Raw genomic sequence first — 25,456 nt, forward strand, 5'->3', positions numbered from 1 at the left:
TACCCTATTACGTAAACGGTCAGTAGCTACTTTGCTATTATACTTACTATTACTTCAGCCTTCTTCTTCCGTCCAGTATTGAACAAAGGCCTCCCTTTTGGACTTCCACAGGTTTCTGTTGGACTCTTTTCCAGTGCTAAATATATAGCAAAAAAATTACTGCTGGAGAATAATTATTTTTCGTCGTGGTAAGTAAGGTTAAGTTTTATTTTCTCGCATTGTTTTAGCGTTTGAACAAATTTTACAAAATATCGTTTTTTTGTGTGTTTTAGTTGTCATTTCCATTAATTTAACTGTTTTTTTTTATAAATAATTATTTTGTATTCATTTTTAGTAAATAATAAAAAGGGTCATTTAATTTTATATTGATTTAGTTATTATTTTAGAAAAAAACTGTTTTTGCTTAATCCATTATTCTTCTCCCTATGTGGGGCTGGTTTAAGTGATCAATTTATAAACGTGTAATATTCACCGTGTTTGACAAACACAGTACTCAATTTTTTGGATACACAGTACTAAAAAACACAAACATATATTCTTCTTCATGGCTCCATCCCAACTTGTCGTCTTTTTAGGTTGTTGGGGTCAGCTCTCCTCGTCCTCAGGTTGTAGATTATTCTATTACGAACTACTCCACCTAGGCCATGCCTTCGAATCATGTTATCTTTCAGTAGCATCCATGAATTCTTTGGTCTTCTTCCAGATGTCTTTCGAGAAAGATCCATGGCGATTGCCTGGTTCACAATATGATCAGGTTCTCTGCGTCCTATGTGCCCATACCATCTCAATTGCCTTTCCTCTACCTTACTATTGATGTCTGTTACATCCAGGCTCCCACGAATCCGTGAAATGTTTGTTTTGTCTCTAAGGGACACTCTAGCTGATCATCTAATCATTCGCATTTCAGCAGTTTCTAGTTGCCTAGAGTAGGTGTTTTACATCGTCCAGCATTCGGAGCCATAGAGGAGTGCTGTCTGACAATTGTTTGGTAGACTTTTCCCTTTAGCTTGGCTGGCACTTATTGAACTTTTTACTGTGCAACAGATCTTTTTAGGTAAAACCTGAAGGTTTTTTCTCCATTTGAAAAATATTTAAAAAATATTAAACAATACCTTTTCTTCAAAATGCAAAAACAACACTTTCTGCTTTGTAGCGGGTAAATATTAGGTTAAAAATATCCCTTTTGCTGGGATATAGTACCTTTTCTGGGCATTCCGAAAACATGCACAACTGAAAATTGACAATTTATGATTTATGACGTTCTTGAAAGGACTGAGTGATATATCCAATACATCTGCTGCCTTCAATCCATCTTTACGACCATAGATTTTTACAAGAGTTACAATTCCGTATTGTATCTCGATTTAACTGTATTTTCAGATGTATATGTATAAGAAAATAATCGTTCTTGTGCCACCGTCTTCGCACCGCTGTTTCCCCGGTCGCGCATTCTGACAGAGTCGCTATAAACTAACCGCACTGAACGGCCGCGTTATAATCTGCGGTAGAGTATAAACAGTGTAGATAAAAATAACGTCTCGGCTGTAAAATGGTGATAAGTTATACGGAATAAGCCATCGAGTCTCGGTCGTAATTCTCTCGCACGTTTTATATTTCCCTCCCAGTCACCCACGGCGAACCGTGGTGTTTGGTTGTGTGTGTGTGGAGTGGATTTCGTCCGTTTGTTGATGAAAATTAATACGCGCGTCTTCCATCTGTGAACGTTTGATAAAATGTATTGTTTAGTGAACTTTTTACATTGAAATCGGACATGTTTTGAACTGTCGAAGGTAGATATTTCATTGGTTTTTGCGTGACTCGATTTAAATTCAGTTTTTTCTCCGTTCGAACAGACCTTCAATTTTATCATTGCATTGATTGTATATGTTCGTTCTGTTTTGTATGAAAATAAGATTTTTTAAGAATTTTGTCTTAATAAACCAATTATTTGGAAATCCGTGTATTTTCATCTTTATCAGTGACATAATACTACACAAAAGCGCATGAAAAAATATTGTTGAATAAATAAAACCAGGTTTTTTATATTGTTAGCTTGCTTGACCGGCATCGAACTACATGGGTAAATATTGTATTGTACATAATTATTTTACTTAAAAAATGCCACTAAATTTATAACGGCCACTGCACTTTTGATAATAATATTTTTGACCCTAATGATGACAAGGTTCTTGTCGAAATCGATTGGAAAAAATATGTACCCATAAAAAGTTTTTTTTATATTTGAAGCACTAACTTAGTGATTTTCCATTTTATAATTAAAATGTAACTTTGTTTAAAAATTATTATAAATATTTTATTATAACTTAATTATAATGTCTACCGGTTTCGAAGCTAACCGCTTCTTTATCAAAACTGATTAATATTGTTTTAATAGTGTTAATAGTGTTTTAGTATTAATCAGTCTTGATAAAGAAGCGGTTAGCTTCGAAGCCGGTAGACATTATAATTAAGTTATAATAAAATATTTATAGGGATTTTATAACAAAGTTACATTTTAATTATAAAATGGAAAATCACCAAGTTAATGCTTCAAATATAAATTATAAATATTATTGATTTCACACTCTAATTTTTATTTAATATCACCCTGGACCGGTACAAAAGGCGCAGGGCTGATCACCTTGCCTTCATGCAATTTACGATCAAGATAACACTGCGTCGCTACGATGCAGTGCCATATGCACCGTTGGGTGTGAATAAGGGTTAGAATAATTATTATAACATCCAGCCAACTACAGGAGAAAATCAAAGTGGAAAAATAAAATATATAATTAAAAAATTGTTACAATTTTTATAAAGCTAAGCTAAGCTTTATTCGACAATACTAGTAAATAAAATCGGATCTACAGAAAAGACCAAATATAATGTCACAAAGTATTCCTAACGCCATCAATGTTGATCCAACAAACAAATACTTGGTATTTTTATATTGATATCTTACCTATATGAAAAAGAATATGGAGGTCTGGGTATTCACAGGGATTACGATCTGGTATAGGCTGATTTAAGTGATCACTTTATACAGGTGTAAGATCCGATCACCATGGTTGTCAATCATTGGTAGAATGGTGAATATTACACGTGGGTAAAGTGGTCACTTAACCAGCCTATAACAACCTTTAACATTCCACCCATAATTCACAACCACAATACTGAAAATTTGGAAGTTGTATATATGTCTATCCTTCAATTGACATTTTCACAAGCTATAGTTCTCGGGACCATCTATGGGTGAGTTGAGTAAGTGTTTGTTTTTATTTAGCAGAGACCTTCATGAAATCAATGTAAGATTCTTCCCTTATTATTTTACTTTGTCCGCCTCCGTAGTGTAATGGTCAGCACGCTCGGCTACCGTTCTGGAGGTCCCAGGTTCGATTCCCAAGGGGGGTAAAATAAATATAAGTGATTTTTTCACTGTCATATTTATTCAATATTAACCCTGGACTGGTACCTGAAGCGGAGGGCTGATCACCTTTCCTTCGTGTAAACGATCAAGATACCACTGCGTTTATATGACGCAGTGTCCTATGCACCATTGGGGTGCGGATAAGGGTTTGAATAGTTGTCGGGACCATCTATGGGTGAGTTGAATAAGTTTTTGTTTTTATTTCGGAGACACTATCATAAAAATAAATGTACGATTTTCTTCTTATTATTCTACATAAACGTTGCGTCTTTGTTAAGGCCCAGTATTCGTTTAGTCGCAACTTAATTTTCTCTAAATCCAAGTTACATTTTACGTAATTGTTTTTTTTTTAAACACCGTTTTTGCATTGAAAAATTACGTTTTTCTTCGAAATAATTATGTATATGGTTTTGAAATGAAAAGAGTTTTTGAAAGGTAAGGAGGTAAAAAATGTATAATTACAATTTTTTTATTAGATTAAAACCAATATTTTTAGCTTTTCCACTTTATTTTAATTTGACCAGCGACCGGGTTTCGTCGTTACCGACATCATCAGACTGGTGGGAGGCTATACAAATTGTTATGTTATATATAAAACAAGGCAGGAGTTGATAACCATGATTTGATATAATTTTATTGAGAAATTAATTTGATTTGAGTGAATTTAAGTATTGTATGATATTAAAAATATTTTTATGGTCAAATTAAAATAAAGTGGAAAAGCTAAAAATATTGGTTTTAATCTAATAATATATTAAAAATGCAATTCCATCACGAAGTGTCAGTGGATAATGTAAATATATATTCTAAAAAAAAAACAAAAAAAATCGGACGTGAAACGATATGTGACTTCTCCGGTGATCTCTGTTGGAATGAATTCTGTGTTAGCGAATATTCCCTTAATTAAATATACCAAGCAAAGAAATAATGCGTCCGACAAAAAACTTTTGAAAAAATACTGAAAAAACGCTGAAAAATCCAAGGGGGTTCACATTCTTGTGATTTAAAAAAAAATGTTTCGTGAAATAAATACTATCAGAATCTTTTATCAGAAGATCAATCGCACTATCATTTTTTTGCACTTAAACTAATGTACGTAATAAGTGACGTGATCATCTAATCAATGATGCCCAAATCGAATATTCTGATGTTGTAATTGATAAAAAAACATCGTCAAAGACCACAGGAAATTGTTTTAAGTACAAGGTAGTGAAATTTCTAGAAGCTCATCACAGAAAGTCATGAGATATTCTTATTTTTCTTCTTGGTGTAAGCCTTGTGGCCTGTTTTTAAGAGGGTTTATCCTCCTGCGATGACTCCCAGCTGTCAATCCATCTCTTTGGTGGTCTGCCAGGGATAACATTGGGGTCAACCATGCAGTGGAATGTGGGGGAGTCTAGATGGTTCCATCCTCCTCACATGCCCATACCATTGTCTTCTTCGTTGCCTCTCCACCTAACGACATCTTCGATCTCACATTTCTCTTACGCTGTTCCTTATTCTATCTCGTAGTCTCTTGCCAGATATGCTGCTTAGAGTCTTCATTTCTGACATTGAGCGTGTTTTTTTCCACAACGTATAATACACATCCTATGGGTATGTCTAAATTTATACTAAATTATCACTGCCTTAACAACAATACACTGATAGAATGTGTGTACTATGCGTATGCCAAATAAATCCTGTAGAAGGCTATAGTGATTTATTTTAGCGCGTTTTTGTTACTGCAGTGTCTGTTTTGCATTCGATCCCATATGTCATGATGGGTTACAGGGCACAAAGGTTATATATATTTTAATTTTGCCGTGTCAGGGTTTTCCGTATAGAATTTTTCAGGCATCCTGAGATGACTGCAGCCTTGTTTACTTGCCCCATCACTTCACATCGCAGATCCGTTTGACCACCCGGCTCCACACCCAAATATTTGTGTGTGTTATTCATCAAATATTTAAAATAAAATAAGTGTTAAAATAAACTATCACAGCTAAAAATTACCACTCACACTAGGATAAAAACCTGGAATCTTCAAATATCGAGTTCGCTGCTCTACCGATTGAGCTAAAATAGCTGTTACCTTAGTCGGCTGATTGGAAATTCATGGAAATTTTTATTAAATTTTTAAAGCGACAAATAATATCCAAAATTATTATCCTTATAGGTATAAATTTTCATTCATTCACCGAACTCAATATCATAAATAAAACCATCATATCTTTACGTGGAAGGCAGCATCGTTTTTTCATTTCATATTAATTCATTTATTATTTTAATTTAATAATAAACATATGTATACGCGTGGGAATTTGTTAAAAAAAACTTAAGGATTATCTGATGTTTTGATCACTGCAATTAATTAAAAATACATTTTGATTTTTCAATTAAAATACCGGTTTTTTCTACTTGGCGGTTGGAAGATATGTAGGTATTATAGATTAAGGAATTCGAATAAAATATTTATTGTAATATTTATCATTTTGGTGCCTTTCGAGAAAACTTTTTTTCTGGTTTTGACGTCGACTACGTCTTTCGCGGCACTACATATGACTTTTAATTCGTCGTCATCAGACTTCAATGGCCGCCCGGGAATGCACATACGAGAATGCTGATGAATATTTACGAATCCAATTGGAAAAATTAAATATTGGCGAGAATCGAACCCGCCCGCGAGGCCATTTTGCAGTCAAATGTGTATTTATTTTGTTTCCATGTATTTGTAATTCAAGTTTTACTCGGTAAAAAAAAAGGAAAATTAATAATGAAAAATCATAATTGAAATGCATTTAGCTTTATCTTTTTAGAGATTACGCAATTCTAGAATTAGGTTCTGAAAGAAGGGCGGATACTTGGGTGGGGAGTTGAATTTCTGCCTGTATGAAGCTGTTTAAGAAGTTCTTCGTCTGTATTGTGAGCAATATCAACTGGAATAAAGTGTGATTCCCACCCCCTATATCTTTTTTATATAGATGGCAGTTGTATTTATTATTTACCTCACTTATTATGTACAAGGTTTATAGATCTCTGTTTCTAGAAGAAACAAAGGTGGATTTTTGTTTCTTCTAGCCCGCTGTCTCTGGTCTCAATCCTGCGGATTGGTCTGCAGCAAAAGATGACATCTCCTTCGCCATTCTAGTCTGTTTTCCGAAACCCTCTTCAGTTCCTCGTACTTCGAGCAGTCCATGTCCTTATATAAGTCACTTAGGTATTCGCGGCGCTATACTAGCCAAGAGCATATTTCATATCTTATCGTTGCTTTAAACATTAAAAAAAGGTTAAATTTATCTACAACATTTTGAGTGTGTCTCAATACTGGTTCACAAATCTGGATTATCTCCAATTATAGGAGTTATTTATCGTATTATTTTTTGACATCTCATCAAAGATGAAGAAGAATATGGAAGTCTAGGTATTTACGTGGCTGACGATATTTTCTGGCGTTTCTCACGTGTGTGATTATAATCTAGGATTCGGACCTCACATACTAATAAAAGAGTTTCTGCTCAATAAAAAGCTTCTTTTCGTCTCACCAATAGATGACTCTAGTGAAGTTCTAGTGATTCATGAACAATGTTTCAAAATTGGTTCATAAATAAGTATAGATGTTTTGAATATTGAAAGCATTAACTTTGTGGATCATATTGATATATTATTTCAAGAAATAAAAATACTTTGTGTTTTGATCCACTTACATTTTTATTAACCAACTAGTTTCGGCAACAACCTGTTGCCCTCTTCAGGGTTTAAGTCATAAATTAAACCCTGAAGAGGGCAACAGGTTGCTGCCGAAACTAGTTGGTTAATAAAAATGTGAGTGGATCAAAATACAAAGTATTTTAAAAAATGTATTTTTTTATTTTATTTCTCGAAATAATACATAAATATAGAACTTCCAAGAATGTGAGTTGGTTGTAATTAATGGGTAGAATTGGTGAATGTTACACTTGTCAGCCCCGTAAATGAGTTCATTTTTGATGAGATGTCAAAAAATAATAGATTAAAATAATTTATCTGGCTGCACAGTTAGTGCGTTTTTTTCACTGTCATCAGCCCATAAAGGCACACAAAGTTTTCAACAAAATATTTTGATGCATCGGTGTTGTGGTGAATGCTACAAAGTAGAGAGATGTTCTCGCAGGTTTACGCGCTGATTGGAACGAAGCCATGAATGAAATGTGTTGTTGATTTAAATATTGTACGAGACGTTATCATGTTATGTAAAGTGGAGTAATGTTTCTAAAATGTAAGTATGTTTGAGTCAACTTCCGTTTGGCGATCTGTATTCTGTAATATCACTCGGATGATGATGATATAATTTTCTTTGTCTGATAAAACGAGCTTCAATCCTTTGGATATTGATGTCAGCATTTTATCAAAAAGCCTACGCGACTATTACAATGGACGACTATATTAGCGTAATGGACGAATATAAACGCGTAATGGACGAATATAAACGTGTAAAAAAATATATTTTATATTGTATATTATTAATATATTAATATTGATGCATTAGTTATAAATGTATATATCGTCATACAGGAGAAAGTGACCAAGTGCATTGTTTTACAAAAACGTGATCATTGACTATTTGATATCTTACTAGCTTAATATTGCCCTGAAAAAATCCCAAAGGATTTTAAACTTGGAAGTATAATATATATTGACTTGGTAAAAATGACTAACTGCATTGATGTTTATTTTATTGCCAAGCAAAAGTGACTCAAATGGCTCTCCTGAACATTTTACGTTTTGGTAGTTGGTCACTTTCTCCTGTACGACTACGATATGAATGTGGAAATCTGATCGTTTACAAGACTTACGATCTGTCATAGACTGATACACTGTAATAAGCACCATCCTACCATTCTTTATATACCGTAGAACGGGGATACTTGATCTTTGATGTATTACTTGAGCCCACTACAAAAAAAATCTGTATTTGGTCTACAATAATGAACGTATCGACATGATTCATTGTTTCCCTCACAGGTGGCACTTATTGTCACGATACTTCGATCGAAACCACGATCTAAATATTTTTTGTACTGGGCTCAAGTAACACATCAAAGTTCAAGTAGCCCCGTTCTACGGTACTTAAGCCTAAGCAGCTCATGATTAAAAATAGACATCAAATTGTTGTAAGTGGGTTCGAACCCAGAAACTCTGAATCAAGAGTCTGCGACACTAACCACGGGACCGACCCGACACTGGTGTTACTCGTACTCAAGTTGTTTTGACGAATATTTACCAATTCTACATACTTACTTACTTATATTGCGACTCGCGTTCTTTGAAAGTGATTGTTTTTCTGCGGAAAAATAGTGTAAAGTGACCCATCCACGATATTTAGTGAAAGAATCTAGGATAGGTCCTTATATTGCGACTCGCGTTCTTTGAAAGTGATTGTTTTTCAGCGGAAAAATAGTGTAAAGTGACCCATCCACGATATTTAGTGAAAGAATCTAGGAAAGGTCCTTATATTGCGACTCGCGTTCTTTGAAAGTGATTGTTTTTCAGCGGAAAAATAGTGTAAAGTGACCCATCCACGATATTTAGTGAAAAAATCTAGGATAGGTCATGACATCACCCATCCATGAGCTGTTAACGCCGTACTATCGGCCGTTATCATCTTTTTGTAACTGATATCAAAATTAATAACGTAAACTTAATATATTTTTTAATTTTTTTTTATTGGAAAACTAACAGAATATTTAACAAAAATAACATAATATAATAAAATCAAAAAAATAACATTCCAATTAGAGGTTTTCACTTGAGTAATCTAAAAATGAAAATAAATAAACTTACATAACATATTTTTATCAAATAATAGAAATTTTCTTTATCAACTAGTCAAATAGACATCAATATTTTTATTTTTATTTTTGTATGTTAACCTTTATCCTAAAACGAGTAATGGAAATTACTCATCGGGAATGTTATATATGCTACTCTTATGTATGTAATTTTATTTTTAATTAGGTAGATCGTCGATATCTTATGTATGTAATTTTATTTTTAATTAGGTAGATCGTCGATAATTATCTTCAAAACATAATTCGTTTGCTATATTAATAATATACTATATTAATAAGTATGAATAAATTTTACTAACAACAAAAACTTTCAATTTAAAATTGAAAATGTGTATCAAAATCCTATAATTTTCTTAAAATTTTAAATGCATCTTTAACTTTTTTTTACACTTCCTAAAACGTTTATACGTTCACTATACATATATTTTTTTGTAATTTATTATGGCCAGTATGAATAAATTTTTCCACCAACAAAAACTTTCTTTTTGTAACAAAAACTTTCTATTTTAAACTGAAAACGTTACCAATTTTCTTAAAATTCTAAATGCTGTATTACATTTTTTACACTTCCTACAATATTGATTCGTTCACTATACATAATTTAAAAATACAAATATATTTCATTCACAATTAGTATGTAAACTTTTTTCATGATATTATGCCTTTAAAAAAACCAATATAGCTGGATTTAGAATTAACCTCGCATGTGTATTTAAATTTTCTTTATTATTTGTTGATAAATTCCGATTTTAAATTTGCATCAGAGTTGAATAGGAATGCCCCGCCATGATTTGCGCCGATCGGTCGAAAATAGAGATGAGGCGGCTTGACCTATCGGCAGCCGATTCTTTCGCATCCGCAACCTACCTACGTACTAGGTACCTACTTGAAAAAAATAACCAAATATCGACATCATTAGGATGTTGACGACATAATTCGAAGACAGAGCGTGGGCGTCGGAGATCCTCTCTAGTGATGTCACCGTATTTCTAATTGCAAACAGCACGCTCGCCTCTCTATCACACTATTCTAATTTGTGACTAGTTTTAACAAAATAAAGCCACGCTGAACCCGTTTCTTATAAAAATATTGGGAGATTTATGCCGAATGTGCCAAAAGACGAAATGCTTTCCGCGTGGCATTTACACTCGGCTCTTGTCAATTTCAAAAACGGTTAAGTCCATAAAATACGAAAATTGTGTTATCTTTATTAATGTCATCGATAGAGAGCTTCAAGCTGAATTCAAAACTGTACTCAACAAAGTACCACTATTTCTAATTTAGTCTAAAATTTAGATCTTGCTTCACATACGGTGTTTGAAAATGATGCTGAATGCATCGAAACACGACACAATACATTTTTAGAAATAGTGGTATTTACTAAGTAAAACTTAAATTGAAAATGGATAGATTTTTACCACAAAGTGACCGCCGAATCGACTAATGAATGCTTCAAGCTTAATTTAAAAGCTTCTTGAAATTTTTACTTTATTCATTATAAAAAAAAACACCCTTTTAATGAAATGGAAGGTTTTCATAACTTTTTGAACCCATAGATAATTACTTCATCTATTTTTTTCATGCTCTCCCCTTCTCCTCTTCATTTCTTACCTATTTTATATGAAATTTCCTAATTATATCTCCCAATTCATTCATTTACTTTTGTTGAATAATACTATAATATTTGCCAGTTCAAATAGTAAAAAAAACTAATTTACTGGAAAACTTAATGGAGTTTTCTCCAGTAAGTTTGATTTTTTAAATTGATTCTCTCTGCTAGAGTGGATGATGTATTGAACTTGGTCACTTGCATACCATAAATATTTAAAAGAAAACTGATATTTACAATAATCATTGAATATTTAGCAACTAAAAAATCGTTATTCATCACTGTTGTCCAGTTCCTGCGCGAACCAAAAGCCATAATGTGAATTGCCGGTAGTTTTTTCACGCCTGTTAAATCTATTATTTTATATCATACCCTTTTTTTAAAATCTCTGAATGTTTTTGAATAGTTTTATAACATAAATGTGGAATTGTTTAATTGGCTTCTAACGTTACTATTTTTTGTTAATGTAATGTTTACTATTGTTAATGTAACTATTGTTTATTACACATTTTTTTAGGTTGTAAGCTGTACAATTCCCGAATAAATAAAAATAAAAAATAATATAAAAAAAATATTTGCATAGAAATATATTATAGGCACCTACCTAAAGAAAAATTAATAATCATAAATAAGTAATACGGATTCTATCATGCCAAAATGTTGATATTTAAAACACTTTTAAAAAATCATTGAATTTTTATATAATTTTCCCAATTAAAGTACATCTCTTTGTGCAAAAATATTTTTTTAACGATATTATCGACGAGTAGCAATTAAGACCGCATACCTATATATTACATATTACATTATATATATATTTCGATTGGCAAAAATACATCATCTATAAAAATATACTTATATCTTAGGTACATATCTTATGATAAGATTAATTTAAAACACACGATATACGTATATAAGCCAAATAACAACACGAGATTGTGCTGATAACTCACTGATAATTAAGGATATATATATATATATATATATATATATATATATATATATATATATATATATATATATATATATATATATATATATATATATATATATATATATATATATATATATATATATATATATATATATATATATATATATATATATATATATATATATATATATATCTACGTACATATTCGAGTGATTTCGGGGGTCAGCAAACGAGATTGAAGTTTGAACCTTTTGAGGGTTGAGTGACTCCCCTGAAAATGACCTTTTTTGACAGTGATCGTATAAATAGCCCTTTTTATTGAAAATATAAATGCGATAGTAAATATAACATGAAATGGTTCATTTAATTTATTACTGATATTTCCAATTTCCGTAATGGGCACTTTTAATTTCAATGTATGCTAATGAATTTTAGTACCTAATAAATTTTTAGTTTTACTTGGTAAATACCACTCTTTCTGAAAACCTTTTGTGACATGTGTTTAGATGCATTCCGCATCACTTTCAAATGACGTATTTGAAGCTAACATGAGTCTAAATTTTAGACTTGTGTTGTTGGGACGTTGAAGGATGAAGAAGGGGTATATCTTAATATTTTTTTCATTTACTGAAATAAAAAAAAGATAGATATTACCAAGCGACGAATCATTAATGAAATTGATCAATTTTAATTTGAAGCTTTAGTATTTCCCTCTGTAAGACAATTATTGACGAGTTTTCATATATTTTTTATTGTTTGGATTTATTATTTATTTATTGCCAAATGTGTTATAAAATTTATTATTTATTTATATTAAATTGCTAAATGTGTAATAAACCATATGACTTTTCATTAAATTGACTCGCATATATGTATTGTTAAAAACAAAATATACAATATAACAACAGGTCTTGGACTCTCTAGACAATTTCCCGGTGAAACACCGTAAGGGCGTTTGTCCACTACACGAATTACACGGAATTTTACCGTCCGGCACGTCAGTTAGCTTTTAGTTAGTTTTTAAAACGATGATTGGCTCGGATTGGCTTGTGCTTTTGTCCATCTTTCTTCGGACCGGTTCGTGAACACGTTGCGCGTAAATTCCCGGACTGCCGGACGGTCAAATTCCGGTAGTGGACAATCGCCCTAAGTAAGGTAAACCTAGCTTTTTTTCAATAAGCATTATCCGGAAAATATAGAAATAAACATTAATTTTAAGTATTTTATTTATTGTTTCGGCATTAACTTTGTGGTAAGACATGTTACACTGATTAAAGAAAACACTTAGTTTTTTACCACTTGAGTTTTATTATAGACTACATGTTTCAGAAGTTAAACTTCCATCATTCAGGTCTGTATAGTAACTAAAATATATATATTTATATTTATATTTTATATTTTAGTTATTATACAGATCTGAATGATGGAAGTTTAACTTCTGAAACATGTAGTCTATAATAAAACTCAAGTGGTAAAAAACGAAGTGTTTTCTTTAAACATTAATTTTAAGGACACTCGTGAGGATCGCTCCAAAGTGTATAATTTTTCCAGATCATTAGTAGATTTAATAAAACAACGTTATTTACCCAACTGGTGTTTACAATGGTTTGCCGGGACAAAGTTTATATGTAAAGAAAAAATATGTAACAAGTTGGTTTGCGGTCTTGTAAAATTGTAATAAATAATGGAAGTGTAATACAGCGACGCCGGTCAGGTAACATGAAAGGACTTCTCCGCTTTAGTCCTCATTACTGTCATTACTGAGGGTTGTGACCCTTGTGGAAGCAATGACTCTTCTCCAGCTATCCCTTGACTGCGCTGCACGTAGCGCTCCAACCACCGAGGTTCCTGCTGCTGCCTTTACTTGATTGGTCCATCGTGTGGCGATCTTCCTAGTTGTGACGATGCTGTTTGATATCGAATTGAGCATGCATTATATTAACAGGAAGTTTTTAATTTTTAATTTATTAAAAAAATATGTTATTATTTTTTATTAAATATATTATATGAAGTTACATTTTTTAATACAATTTCCATACATTTCTACTTAATACAAAACAAAAACTAAGCTCTTGAGCTTGGAGAGGGACTTTCTTCTTCTTTTTATAGTGACTTGTTATACATTAAAACAAATATAAATATATATATATATATATATATATATATATATATATATATATATATATATATATATATATATATATATATATATATATATATATATATATATATATATATATATATATATATAAATATATATATATATATATATATATATATATATATATATATATATATATATATATATATATATATATATATATATATATATATATTTATATAAATATATATATATATATATATATATATATATATATATATATATATATATATATATATATATATATATATATATATATATATATATATATATATATATATATATATATATATATATATATATATATATATATATATATATATATATATATATATATATATATATATATATATATATATATATATATACATATATAACTGTTATATGTTTTATTGTTGTTTTACATTTGATTGGTATTTTGTCCGTCATATCCGAAGTTCTTTAATTAGAGGTCCGTTATTTCGAGGTTTTACTTTATTAGCCACAAAAAACGCGCTTAGAGTGTCAGAAATGAAGACTCTGAGAAGCATAACAGGCAAGAGTCTTCGAGATAGAATCAGAAATGCCAAGATCAGGGAAATATGCGAGATCGAAGATGTCGTTAGGTGGGGAAGGCAACGAAGAAGACAATGGTATGCACATGTGACGAGAATGGAACCATCCAGACTCCCCCACATCGCACTGTACGGCCAACCCCATGGTAGACGACTCCCGGGCAGACCACCAAAGAGATGGGCCGATAGCTGGGAATCGACGTCGCAGGAGGCTAATCCCTCTTTAAAACAGGCCGCAAGGCCTATAATAATAATAATAAGAAGAAGAAGACTTTATTAGTCTTTGTCTTCTGTTGACTGATTGTGACGTCATTATCAAATAATTCAAGCGCGCCCTTCCGCCGAAAAATCATGAATTATTTATAACGGCTAATAAACAACAATAAAATTAAATAACCATTTAAAAAAAAAACGGTTGGCCGTCGATATCGGTTCGACAGAGTATAATTTATACGAAACGTGCGCGTGACGTAGCGCTGGCGTTCCTCGCTCGCGATTGGCCGGCCGTGTCGTCACTTGCGGCCAATCGGGGGGCGGCAAAGTGTTGTCATCGGCAGGAAACGGTAAAGGCATTGCGAAAGCCGCGGATGGACGCGGATTATGACATTCAGAAATTACAATACGTACATATGTATGTATTATTCAAAGAGATTAACTATTATTACTCTTGTCGGCAGGAAGATGAATGTCGAATTCGGCTGCCGCTGTTCGACCGCTCCTAATTAGTAATTACAATATCGTTAGATAACTAAACTAACTTTATATTTGTAGATACAATGCCATTTGTGGATCGCACAATATTGACATATCGCCCACTCCTTTCAAGAACGTCATAAATCAAAAATCGTCAATTTTCAGTTGTGCATGTTTTCGGAATGCCCAGAAAATGTACTATATCCCAGCAAAAGAGGCATATTTTTAACTTAATATTTACCCGCTACAGGGCAGAAAGAGATGTTTTTTGCATTTTGAAGAAAAGGTATTGTGTAATCATTTTTTTAAATATATTAAATATTTTTCAAACAGAGAAAAAACCTGCAGGTTTTACCTAAAAATATCTGTTGTACAGTAATAAGTTCAATAAGTGGCTTGATATTTATTTTAGGCAGAGAGGATGGAACGCCACACTCTTCTGTCCTGACATACACTCCTCGCCTTCTTCACATCCATACATCTAGTCATACATGCCCTCCGATTACGCAGACTTTTGACACCGCCAGATTTTAGGTTCTGATTGATCTGATCGTGCCAAGTCTTAACGTACGATTTAACATTTGTACAAAAAATGCATTTTTACGCATAATCTAAAAAGTTGCCATATTAGTTTTTACAGTAGTTAAATTAACATTTAAAAATAAATAATACGCAAATTTGAAGCGATAAATTTTACAAGGAAATAGCCAAATCGTGTCATACTTACATTTATAAGTATTTCAGAAAGGTCACACTAGAAACGTTTTCATCTGCCTATGAATATTTAGCTAATTTGACTTTCTCCTGACCACCATGTATATATGGGAATAAGTGTATTTTTTTTCCTAAATCGTGAAGAATGTTTATAAATAGACTTTTAATCTAAATACTTGAAAGTGGTCGAGCCAGGTGTCGGATAATCGGCTGGTATATATGAGGATATATGGGGGTATGTTTGCAAAGACTGACAGGGAAGCGGCGTGTTGGTTAGTTAGTTAATCTAAATTATTTATTCAAAATAAAAATAAAAATACTACAACAGCCCAGATAATGCAGCAATAGTTACTAATTTGACTTCAATTTATTTGACTAAAATATATATAGGGTTTTTGGCACTCAACTTTGGTTTTCCATGCAAACAATGAGAATTTTTATGAGAATTACATCTTTCAAGTATACGATATTGTAAATGTGAAAATTTGCCACGTTTCAGTTAAATTTTGAATTTATACGGTATTTTCCAAAAATATACGAGATTACATTTCAAAACATCTTTAGCATCCAAATAAATGGTAAATAAAATCATTTCTGCTCAATAAAACGCTTCTTTCATTTTACTATAGATGTCTCTAGTGAAATAGCAGTGATTCAAGCACTATGTTTCGAATTTGAGCAATATACATTTAAAGAAGTTCCAAGAATGTGGGCAGTGTAGTTGTCAATCATGGATAGAATTGGTGAATGTTAACCAGCCTTTGATGGTCTCAAGCCCTGCAAATGCTCAGACTTCCATATTTTTCATCTTTGTTGAAATGGAAAAAATAAGATTACATTTCGTTTTGGTTTTCTTTTCTTTAAACAACTGAAGACAAACTATTTTTGATTATAGCTTGATTTATTGTGTAAATATTACCTGTGTCTTGTTTGCTTACTAATGAAAGTAAATCCGTTTCTATTATTTATTTTTATCTGTATCAGACTGCTTACTACAGGTTTTTACAATAATAATGTGTGAAAAAAAGCTCCGATGGCAAATGTCAATGAACTTGCATGGGTAAAATGTGAACAGTGAAGAAAATCAAATATTTTAAACAGTAGACTATTTGTATAATGTATAAAAAATAATACGTAAGATATTAATATAAATTGCTTACTCGATATAAATCCTATAGCTAAAATTTTATATTTAGCTAAGTGATTCTGAACCTTTTTGAAGTCAGTGAGCACTTTTGATCATAAGGAAAAGTATGCGGTACACCAAAACAAGAGATTCTTTAAACATACATAGATAACATTTATTAAATATTAAACTGATTATTTTATTACAGACAAGTTAAAAATTATACTATTTTTTTTTAAAATACAAAAATCCTAAATACTTCAAAAAAATGTTTGCAGCGAAAATTATTTTATGTGACACCTGAGCTTGTCGACTTTTACAAATTTTAGAGATATAAGGTCTAATATTTGATAAAGCTACTCTTATTTCTTCATACAAATTGCTCTAATTCTTTCGCGATTCTTCATTTTAATATTGGTTAATGTCACACATGTGAGGTCGAAAACTGTACTAAAATTTACAGTGCCCTAGTGGGTAGAGCTGGGTATTCGTCTTGAGCAAAAATACAAAATTCATCCAGAGTTATTCCTCAGAATTTTTTTTTTAGAAATCTATTGATAGTTAAAAATAAAATTGCCATGTCAATAAATTATTCCTTTTCCAGAAAATGAATATAAGGGTACGTACCTACTGTTGTCTCCATTAGCTACTGTTGTCTCCCTGTTCTCCATTTGAAAAATATTTAGTTTATTTAAAAATATAATTAAACAATACCTTTTCTTAAAAATGCAAAAACAACACTTTCTGCCCTGTAGCGGGTAAATATTAAATTAAAAATATGCCGCTTTTGCTGGGATATAGTACATTTTCTGGGCATTCCGAAAACATGCACAACTGAAAATTGACGAATTTTGATTTATGACGTTCTGAAAGGAGTGAGCGATGTGTTTTTGTTAATAAAATACAATTTAGTAGACTCTAAAAATCTGTGTTTGATTTAAAAATTAATACATAAATTTATTGATAGAGTAATTAATTGTTATTCTTCTCGATATTTGGAACTCAAATCGCACAGTAAATAAGCCAACATTAAAATTCAGTTTTCATCATTTCGCGGGGGACATACAACAAGCTCGCGGAGAACCAGTTGAGAACCACTGTTCTAGCTCATATAAGTAATGAAGATTTTAATGAAAATTGTTTTTAATATAATGTGACTTAAATTTTATGAAGAACCTAACCTAACCAACGTTGGTTTTTAACTGAAAATGACCGTGCTCGTTAAATTTTCTTATTTCTTTTGTACACAAAAAATGTACCGTCTCGCGATAAATCTTTTTTTTAAACTATTAAGTTTAAATATTAAGATCTCTATATATTTAAGGCTAATATATGATACATCGCAACTTTATTTTCTCTAAACCCAGGTAACATTTGACGCAATGGAATTTATTTAATATAAGAGTTTCTGCTTAATAAAAAGCTTCTTTACATCTCACCAATAGATGTCTCTAGTGAAGTTCTAGTGATTCAAGAACAAGGTTTCTAAATTGGTTCATATATATAGAACTTCCAAGAATTTGAGTAGTGTGGTTGTCAATAATGGGTAGAATTGGTGAATGTTACACGTGTGTAAAGTGATCACTTAAACCAGCCTATGACGGTCGTCAGCCCCGTAAATGCCCAGACTTCCATATTCTTCTTCATCTTTGATGAGATGTCAAAAGATAATATGAAAATTACTCCTATAATTGGAGATTATCTAGATTTTGTGAACAAGTATTTGGACACACTCAAAATGTTGTGAATTTATTGTTAGAACACCGTTTTTGCAATTGAACAAGTTTTTCTTCGATATAATTATATGGTTTTGAAAAGAAAAGAGTCATTGAAAGGTAAGGAGTTATTTTTTTTATACTAATACTTACATTCTAAAAATCAAAATATATCCAATGTACATTCTTTAAAAAAAATCGGCCGTGAATAGACGTGTGACCTCTTCGGTGCTCAGCTGGTGAATGAACTTTGCGAATATCCCCGTAATGAAATAATAATAATAATAATCAATGGTTGACTATAAATCATTCTGTTTTTTTCTTGAATGTTTCTGCGGATACTTGGTGACAAATTTTATATATTTTTTTAAATAAAACAACTTTGTTTTGAACCACTTTTTATTGGTGCATTTTTTCTCCAACTGGTTTCTACAAGATCCTTATCATCATGTGTATGTATATGTTTAACCCTAATGATGACAAGGTTTTTGTCGAAATCGATTGGAAAAAATATATACCAATAAACGTTTTTTTTTATATTGAAACACTAACTTTGTGATTTTCCATTTTATAATTAAAATGTTACTTTGTTTTAAAATCACTATAAATATTTTATTTTAACTTAATTTTAATGTCTACCGGTTTCGAAGCTAACCGCTTCTTTATCAAGACTGATTAATACTAAAGCACTGTTAACACTATTAAAACAATATTAATCAGTCTCGATAAAAAAGCGGTTAGCTTCGAAACCGGTAGACATTATAATTAAGTTCTAATAAAATATTTATAGTGATTTTAAAACAGAGTTACATTTAATTAAACAATAAAAAATTGAAAACAAAGTTGTTTTATTTTATAACGTTCATTCTGTTTTATTTTCAATATTGTTTTTTTATGTAGAAGTAAAAGTAAAATCTAAGTAAAGTCGAGATCAGAAGCAATATTCCGTGTGTTTTAAAATCAAAAATATAAAATAATCTTTTAGGTAACGTTTTTTATCGGGAAGATAACATTTACTCTTGATCAAATAGTAGCGTGTAGAAATGCCACATACATAGTGAACATGAACAGTGTGGCACACATACTCCGCCTTGCGGAACACTCCACGTCCGAGCTAAGTGTTCGGATAAACGTACATATCGCTCACTCCTTTCAACAACGTCATACCATATATAAAAAAACTCAATTTTTCAGGACATCGTTTTTAAAGTTTAAAAATATAATGAAATGTATTGAAAATAAATATCAAGCCACTTATTGAACTTTTTACTGTGCAACAGATCTTTTCAGGTAAAACCTGAAGGTTTTTTCTCCATTGAAAATATTTTGTAAATTTAAAAAATAATTAAACAATACCTTTTCTTAAAATGCAAAAACAACACTTTCTGCCTTGTAACGGGTAAATATTAAGTTAACAATATCCCGCTTTTGCTGAGATATAGTACATTTTCTGGGCATTCCGAAAACATGCACAACTGAAAATTGTCGATTTTTGAAATATGACGTTATCGAAGAGTGAGCGATGTGTGTCGCCTACTTTCAAAATCCGACAGATTAAATTTTATAAGATTTTAAAATATGTACTCTATCGGAATGCCGATTGTGGGTTTTATTGTTTAAAATAATTATATACTTGAAACCCCTGCTAAAAAAATACTTAAAAACAGCGTTGTATTTCAAACTCCGCTATATTCATGGAACTTGCCTTATGACCCATATCGGCTAATCAGAGAGCGGGGATAGGTCAAAAATTAAGATGACGTCATTATCGGTTTGTGTCTTTTGTTTTTTTTTAAATACTGTTAATTTTCTTAAAAAATGAGAAAATTCTCTATTTCGTAATATTTCATCTAAATGTTACCCGGAGAATTTTCATTTTTTTTTGTAAAATCGAGTTCATCAAAATGCACTTACGGTAAAGTAATAAAACATGTTTTACAATAGGTACATACTCACATACAATGCAGTGAACTAAGAAACTAAAGCTTGGGTAAAAAAGTCCGTGATTGTCTTTTGTTTACCCGCTGTTTGTTGTTGGGGCATTGCTCCAGTAGGTCGGATAACCGAAGGTCGGATAACCGAGACTCTACTGTACTGGTATTTACCGAGTAAAACTTAAAGCGGGAACTTTAACCGCTCCCAAGGATCAGCTATCGGTGGTCATTTCGTCGGCCTTTGTCGTATTGTCATTGCAAATATTCAAGTTAAGACTTATTCATACCCTACTCACGTTCCACCAACCACTAAACGACTCTATATTGCTATTTGGGACTATCCGCAGCTTCTCAAACTGTCCAAATCCTTCTTAGTTTGCGGCGCATAAAAATACCACAGGATTATCATCGAAGAGCCGTTTGTTGAGGGGGTACAAGGTGTACATTAAAACATCAAATATGCTTAAATGTCATATTCCATGTCTTGAATTTTAAATTAGATTTTTTATGTTCTTTTCGTTGTTTTTTTACTGTCAAGGTTATGAAAATCATGTTTTTTAAGCGGCTGAATTTGACAGCAAAATTTATTGCGCAGATTTTTAAGAAAGTGGATTTTGCTTTCGACTCCTATTAATACCAGTTTTAACAAAATCGGTATGGTATTTTTTTATGCGAATATTATGCTCAATAATGTCCACCTCCGTGCCGTAGCGGTAAGTGCGTTTGGGTACCGTACCGGAGATTCCGGGTTCGATTCTCAATGGGATTAAAATAATATGGGTGATTATTATCACCCTGGACTGGTACAAGAAGCACTGGACGGGTAATTTTGCTGTCATACAATCAACGATCAAGATACCCCTGCTTCAATATTATGCAGTGCCCTATACACCATTTAAATTTGCGGATAAGAGTTAGGCGAAGGTAAAAATATTTCCTTATGTGTAAATAATAATTTTCATATGAAAATTAACATTTTTTAAGGAAGTAATAACAGATAAGAAGGCATCTCGGCTGTCCAAATTTAAAACACAGTAAGGGACATTTTTTTGTAGTACGTTTTTTTTTGCATTTATGGACTAAGTAGACTCAACTTAGTCCAAAAATGCATAAAAAACGTACTACAAAAATGTCCCTTACTGTGTTTTAAATTTGGACAGCCGAGATGCCTTCTTATCTGTTATTATTTCCTTAAAAAATGTTTTCATATGAAAATTATTATTTACACATAAGGAAATATTTTTACCTTCGCCTAACTCTTATCCGTAAATTTAAATGGTGTATAGGGCACTGCATAATATTGAAAACACAGTTTTAAATTTGGACAGCCGATCTGTTTCGGATTTAGAGGAGAGGAAAATCAATTTTCCATATACGAAGAACATTTAAATAATCCTGAAGGTCCAATGTATTTACGGTGTTAATATGATTTTGGCTTTACTCATTACAAACTTGTACAGAATTTCTCTACTGTAAAAACATTATTAATTCAAAAAACATTATTACATTATTACAAAAATATATATACATATATGGCAGTCACTCAGTGAGAGGACGTTTCTCCCAGTGTCAAGTGTTAATTTTATTTGCAAACAAAATACTAATGATAAATAATTAAAATTTCATAGTTTAAATGCGTTAAGCTTTATAATTTTAGAAATTATGACTAGGCTAGAATTGGGTTCAGAAAGAACGGATTTTGTATTATCTATAAAAATGAGAAACATTCAGTGTTTCATTTAAAACCGTTTAAAAAATATAAAGTTATCGTAAGACCACTAGATACTATTAGCAATTTTGGCAATAAAAATAAATTTTTATTAGCAATAAAAATTAAGTTCATTCTTAATTTTTGTGCCTGTATTTTGGTCGTTTGCTGAGAGCCCTTCAGGATGCGTAAATATGTGTGTAAAAATAGTGACCACGCCACAGTTTTACGTTCAGCGTTTGATAGGCCGAGATTATTTTTTGATTCGCAATATCAATTGTATTTTTTATAGTCTGATTTCACACCACGTAACTTCAAAACACGTGACCACGTATTTAACAGCCTATTCCATTGGTGGTTAAAAATAGACTTAACTTCGAAAATCACACTGTCAATGTCAACTGAAAAGGAGATTCATATGTATATGTATATTATGTATATATATATATATATATTTATATATATATATATATATATATATATATATATATATATATATATATATATATATATATATATATATGTATATATATATATGTATATATATATATATATATATATATATATATATATATATATATATATATATATATATATATATATATATATATATATATATATATATATATATGTATGTATATTCTTCTTCTTCTTCAGCACGCTCGGCTACCGTACCTGGAGGTCCCGGGATCGATTTCCAGGGGGGGTGAAAATAAACATTGGTGATTTTACACTCTAATATTTATTTCATATTACCCTTAAGCGCAAGATTACCTTGCCTTCATGTAAGTAACGATCAAGAAAACACTGCGTCATTACGATACAGTGCCTTATGCACCATTGGGTACAGATAAGTTTTAAAATGACATTTGACGTAATTAATTTTATTTCTTAATACACCGTTTTTGTATTGGAAAAATAAGTTCTTCGGAATAAATTTATGTTTTTGAAAAAAAAGGAATTTTAAAAAATGTCTGAAATTTTTATTTTTTAATATATTATAAGGAAATGTCAAATTCCAATATAATTATTATTCTTTTCAAAAAATGCGCTCATGAATACGTCCGACACCTAGCGCGGCCGTTCGTTTTCTTAATTTAAATGTTCGAGATCTCAGCCCTAAACATGCTTGATTAGTAGAATGTGTATCTGTACCATTATGCAGATAAAATTTGTGTAAAGTTATCTTTTCCGGGTAATTGAAATGATTGCGCGCACTTTTTACGCTTTTTATTATTATGTAATTACAAAATAATCTGTGGTTGCGGTCAATGGTGGCCGTATTAGTGTATTATGGTAGCGAGGCAGTTCTAGGAAATTAGTGGAACGATTACACTAAAACAAAACCGCAAAGAGTCATAAGAGAATCTCCCGACGGAACGTTACGGCTACAATAATATCTTCTACGCTGCCAAAGCCGACTTACAATATCGTAGGTGTACTGGCAAAAAACGTTAACTCGAAAATATGCAATTTTGACTTAATGATATATACTATAATTATTTATATTATAAGTGATCACTTTATATAGAATACACTTTATACATTGGTAGAATGGTGAATATTACATTTTATTAAAATTAAACACTTGAATATACCACTTTATCGAGTTTTATTTTTATTTACGACTAGTTTCGAAAACGACAAATGTTTTCATCTTCTGGTACAAATTAAAACATATTATTACACGTGTGTAAGGTCACTTAACCAGCCTATAACAACCTATACCATTATACCCATGATTCACAACCACAACACTCAAATTTTGGAATTTGTATATATATTGCTCACTACTTTCAACAACATCATATATCAATAATCGTCAATTTTCAGTTGTGCATGTTTTCAGAATGTCCAGAAAATGTACTATATCCCAACAAAAGCGGCATATTTCAAACTTAATATTATCACTTGGCCAGTCTGTAGTAAAAATAATAATAATACTTTGGATAATTTGTATAGCGCCATTTTCATAAAATACTACCTCAAATGCGCTTATAAAGTCTTGGATAATAATAGGATGGTGATGATAATCATAGATAAAAATAAAAATAAAAATAAAACGTCGTCAATCGGTCTCGGGACGTCGAGTGGGCCGAGTCTGGAGCGGGGAAAAGATGAGCCGACAAATTGTAACGCCTTCTTGATCCTCAATGGCCAAGATGTTGGGCAGGACGCCTCCCTGAGCGATGTCACGCTGGAGAGCAGCTTGTTGAGCTCCTCGTCATTGTGGATGGTCAACATCTAACTTCCATGTTTTGAATATTGAAAGCATTAACTTTGTGGATCATATTGATATATTATTTCGAGAAGTAAAAAGACTTCGTGTTTTGATCCACTCACATTTTTATTAACCAACTAGTTTCGGCAACAACCTGTTGTCCTCTTCAGGGTTTAATTTATGACTAAATTAAGTAATCTGGTCTAATCTAATTTCCAGACTAGCACAGTTAAAACGGGACATTATTATTAGTTTATTATACGTTTTTATCCTCTTGGAGTAAATATCCAGGCTTCCATACTGTACTTCAGTGTTCCGCAAACTTTTTTATTTTTTCTATCAAATCAAGAAATTACAATATATGCATATTTTTATAATTAGGTGCATATTTACCATATTATGGTAACATATTTAACATATTATGTTTAATGCGAAATGTGAGCATACTTCACTGAGCACAGGCTCAATCAAAATTTGGAGCAATTATGATATTTTTTACAAAACCAGATTTTTTTCAGCGGCACACCAACTAAACACCAAGGTACACCAGTGTGCCGCGGCACATACTTAGCGGAACAATGCTCTACTTCATCTATATTGAGATGTCAGAATGTAATTTTATTTTTATGTATTTAAATAGTTAATTAATCTCTCAAGCTTTAAGAGGTTTACAGAATACATCCATGGTGTCAGTGGTCTCGAATTTGACTTATTTAAAGACCTGAGTCCATTTGTTCGTACAGCTGATTGAATTGATCGTCTTGATGAAATAATTCAATAATACTCCAACAACCGTCCGCCCGTTTGTTGAGCGAACAAATGAATGCAGGAACTATAAAGTCATCAATAT

General features: G+C 31.5%; 1 protein-coding gene across 5 annotated transcripts in view; it reads left to right on the forward strand.

The window, feature by feature from the left end:
• The window catches only part of raw (NDT-like domain-containing protein raw), a 178,501-nt gene that overhangs the window by 21,623 nt on the left and 131,422 nt on the right, over window positions 1–25,456 (forward strand). For 2 of the 5 annotated variants that reach the window (XM_088260644.1, XM_088260642.1), the window contains exon 1: window positions 1,624–1,790. The exons of 2 other annotated variants lie outside the window; for them this stretch is intronic. The gene's annotated coding sequence lies outside the window, so the exon portion shown is untranslated. Of the gene's footprint in view, window positions 1–1,621; window positions 1,791–25,456 lie in introns of those variants that run through there. One more of the 5 variants, XM_088260645.1, reaches the window with a different exon arrangement.

Source organism: Brachycentrus maculatus, unplaced genomic scaffold (assembly GCF_059751285.1).
Source record: "Brachycentrus maculatus isolate JH-2025_06_01 unplaced genomic scaffold, ASM5975128v1 h1tg000139l, whole genome shotgun sequence".
Lineage (NCBI taxonomy): Eukaryota > Metazoa > Arthropoda > Insecta > Trichoptera > Brachycentridae > Brachycentrus > Brachycentrus maculatus.